General features: G+C 51.1%; 1 long non-coding RNA gene across 1 annotated transcript; it reads left to right on the top strand.

Moving 5' to 3' along the window:
• Window positions 1-1,471: 1,471 nt before the first annotated feature.
• On the top strand, window positions 1,472-2,385 carry LOC131403809 (uncharacterized). The gene is made up of 3 exons (XR_009219544.1): window positions 1,472-1,551; window positions 1,855-1,890; window positions 2,255-2,385. It is a non-coding gene; the product is annotated as an uncharacterized LOC131403809 (long non-coding RNA).
• The last annotated feature ends 1,354 nt before the right edge of the window (window positions 2,386-3,739 follow it).

Below are 3,739 nucleotides of genomic sequence, written 5' to 3'. Positions count from 1 at the left end.
GTCTCCAAAAAGACTGTCCTCTCCACCTTGTCATCTAAAGGGAATTAACTTTGTTTCTTGAAACTTTTCTGAAATAACGGTCTGGTGATTCACGTTGCAGAGAATCTTGTTAAGTAATTTTGTATTTAGTTGTTGGCCTCTACTAATTGTGTGTGTATGTGTGTGTGCCTTTTTCATTATAGCTTTCCTGTGATGTTCTTGAGGGGAATGTGTGCTTGTCATGCAATAGATAGTCATTGAGTGTATAATTAATGGTGACCAACCATCCTCGTTTATTCAGGACAGTGGCGTTTTCCAGGACACAGGACGTTTAGTGTTCAAACAAGGGCAGTCCTAGACAAACGGGGATGATTCCTCATCTCATGAGCCAGGCCCTGGGACACATGCATGGGGACCTGGAGAACCAGAGAGACCTTGTCCAACCTCCATGGAATTTACATTGTATTTGGGAATTTAGATTTTGAAAAGTTAATGATGAGAGTGATGTGGGAGTTTGTCACAAGGGGAATCAACATGAGGGGGCAGAGAAGCCCTCTTGCGAAGGACTGATATTTAGCTTGAGAGCTAGAGTTGGGACTGGATTTAGCGGGTATGAGGGTTATACTGGAGTGAGGGTGTGGGAGTGTGTTCAAGAGAGCGTTTCAGGCAGAGGGACCCGCATGAGGACACCCCTGAAGCAGAGAGCCTGGTGTGTCCATGAACTGAGAAGAAGGATGGCTGAGCCAAGTCAACACAGGGGGAGGGGTGTGAGCCACACTGATGAGGGGGGACAGGCAGGACCAGATCAGTGGTGACATGGGACTCTGTTCTAAGACCAGTGGGAACACTCTGGAGAGATGCGAGTAGAAGGATGATGTGATTAGCGTTTGGTCTAAGCATGTGGGTTAAAATGGACTTCATGGTTAAGAATGAAGACTTAATAGGCAAGATAGGAGGTGCTGGGAATAAGATTAGGAATAAGATGATTGTTCCCTAGGCCTGTGTGATGGCTGTGGAGTAGGAAAGAAGTAGGAAGAAAAGACCATGGAGTGTAGAACCGAGAGAACATAACGGTACTTTCTTGCCTGCATGTGTCAGATGATACAGGGCACTGACTGTTCTCGCTGTTGTCTGTGCAGACCTGCAGGTGCCCCCTCACCCAGTTCTGTGTGTTCACCCCTCTTTGCCACTCACAGGCCCCCCCTCCACATCCTAAAAAAGTCAGGCCTTACTTGTGAGGGGGTTGTCTCACACGGGAGACACCTAGGAGAGCCCCTGCAGGCATCAGAGCAGCCCCTTCAGCATCTCCATCACCTTCCTCCCTTCCCCTCTCTCGCTTTCTACACCCAGAATGACCCCTGCTCAGTATTGCACAGCCCCATGATCTTCCTCCCCCAGGCTTGAGAAGGGTGGGGTAGCCGCTGGCGTGGACATCATCTGCACCTTCCATTCTGACCCTCGCAGGTCCCGGGCTGGACATAGAGTGACTCTACTGGGAGCTGAGCCATGAGACTCAGCACGTCACCCACCTGGGCTCCTTCACCCTGGACTGGGACAGCCTCTACGTCAGTGGTGAGGGGCTGTGCTACAGCCACGCTGTCTGTCCCAGTCTGAGTTCTGTGTTCCCTCCATTGCTCTAAAGTGAGCTATGATCCATCTCTCTATCCTCCTGGTCTGGGTTCAGTCTTCTCATCACCGTGTGATCACTGGGTCCAGCCACCTTCCATCTCATTGCCTTCCCCCTGAACACCCCTCCACTCGTCCCCTCTGCTTTCCCCTCTGTTTTTCCCACAAAGGTCCCTACATCATTCCTCTCCCTTAATGTTTTATGTTCACCCCAACTCTTGGTCAGCGCCTCTCGCCTTCTCTCCACAGGTTACACCTATGGAGACGTGGCGTCGACTACCACCAGTGAGTATTCCTTGCCTTAATCTCCTGTGTCCCGTCTGCATTTGGGGTTTGGGAGCACTTGTTCTCCTTCACCTGCTGTCCCTGGTGAGGGAAGGACCTGGAAGGGCCCTAATTCATCCCTTCTCTCCCTCCCGGGTTCTAGTGGAGAGTCCCAGCCCAGTGTGAGAAAGCCTTAGACACAGACATGTTCTCCACCACATTCTGACCCCACGTGGTTTTCACTTTAATTCTCCTAAAGCCCCGCCCTTGGGTCTCCTTTTCCAGGTATCCCATCTATCTGCCCATTTTTCTGCCTATCTGTCTCTCCTCCGAGTTCAGTCACTCTTGTTCACTTATCTCTCTCTCGGGCTCCTCTCATCCACAGGCTTGCTCATCCCTCTACTCACACAGTCACCGGTCCCCTCACTCTCATTTATGCTTCACCTGTGAATGGTGGTCCTGAGACAGCCAGTGCTGGAGCCCGTGTGAGCCTCGGGGCTCCTCCCACTCTGTCCCTCCCTGATGACAGACTTATCCACAGCTCCCGAGCCGGCCAACACATCCCTGCATACTTGATCATCACCTGTGCCACCAGAAGCCACCACAGGTAACTGGGGGTCCCTTTTCCTTCCCAGGAGAAGCTCTCTGGCCCCACTCCCCATGAGCCAGGTGTGATCCAGGGGCTGGGAAGCCAGGGTGTGATTTTCTGGTTTTAGGGTAATCATGCTGATCACAAAGATTATACCAACGATTCAGTCTAAGGCCAGCCCTCAGAGAGCCCCTAGTCTTGTGAAATTAACACACCATTTTAATACAATGTGGGAAATTTCGGGGAGAGGCACCTGTCATAATTTGCAGGGGAGGAGCTTGCTAGAGAAAATTTCACCAGAATGAAGTCTTTAAGAATGAGTAGGAGGGACCCTGGCAAATAGAGTATGAAGGGTTTTCCTGGCAGAGAGGATTCCATGAGCAAAGGCTCCGACCAGAAACAACGTGTCGTATAGGGAGAATTGAAACGAATTTGGGTTGCATGAAGCATAATGTTTAACCTGCATTAGATGGATAAAATGAGACTGAAAGGTCAGCAGGAGCCAGATTGAGTAAATCCTTGAGTGCCAGGTCAAAAAGGTTGAACTAAACACTGAAGGCCATAGGGAGCCATGGGTTGTACTAGAGCAGTGGTGGCCCTAGTGAGGTATTCATTTCAGAAAGATTCTTCTAGTAGTCCATGTAGAACATCCTTTAGACAGAGCATCCACTGAGCCTGCTGGGGTGTTGGTCTGGGTGAAGGAAGTTAAGACCTGAGATAGGACAGGGATGGAGAGAGGGAGTATGTGTAAGGACCAGTGTGCAAGGTGAATGGGTGTTACTGGGAGGGAGGAGGAGCTGAGCAGATATGCTGGTTCTGACTTGCGTGACCACACGGGTAGGTGGTGGTGCCACTGGGACAGAAGATGACAGATTATAATGAGTGCAGGACTCTGATCTGGTCTCAGGCCAGCTTTCAGAGATGGCCATCACTCTCCCTCTCGTCTTGCAGCTTTGGGGCACAACCTGAAGACCCTCAAAGTCAACGTCACCATCTCCACCCTCCGGTATTCATCAGACATGAGCAACGGTTAGGCCACGTTCAACTTCACTGAGAGGGTCTTGCAGAGCCTGGTGAGACCCTGGTCCCAGCAGCTCCTGGTGGGTTAAATCTCACCCAGCCCCTCCCCCTCCCCTTGTCCCTCCTTCTCCTCCTCCTCCTCCTTCCTCCCCAGCTGGATTATTGTTCAAGAAGAGCAGCCTGGGCCCCTTCTACTCAAGTTGCAGACTGGTCTCACTCAGGTGAGACCCTCCCCTCAGCATTTGCCCCTAATGACCACTT

This window comes from Diceros bicornis, unplaced genomic scaffold (assembly GCF_020826845.1).
Source record: "Diceros bicornis minor isolate mBicDic1 unplaced genomic scaffold, mDicBic1.mat.cur scaffold_90_ctg1, whole genome shotgun sequence".
Lineage (NCBI taxonomy): Eukaryota > Metazoa > Chordata > Mammalia > Perissodactyla > Rhinocerotidae > Diceros > Diceros bicornis.
The sequence above is the reverse complement of the archived record's forward strand: the minus strand, read 5'-3'. Positions and strand labels throughout refer to the sequence as shown.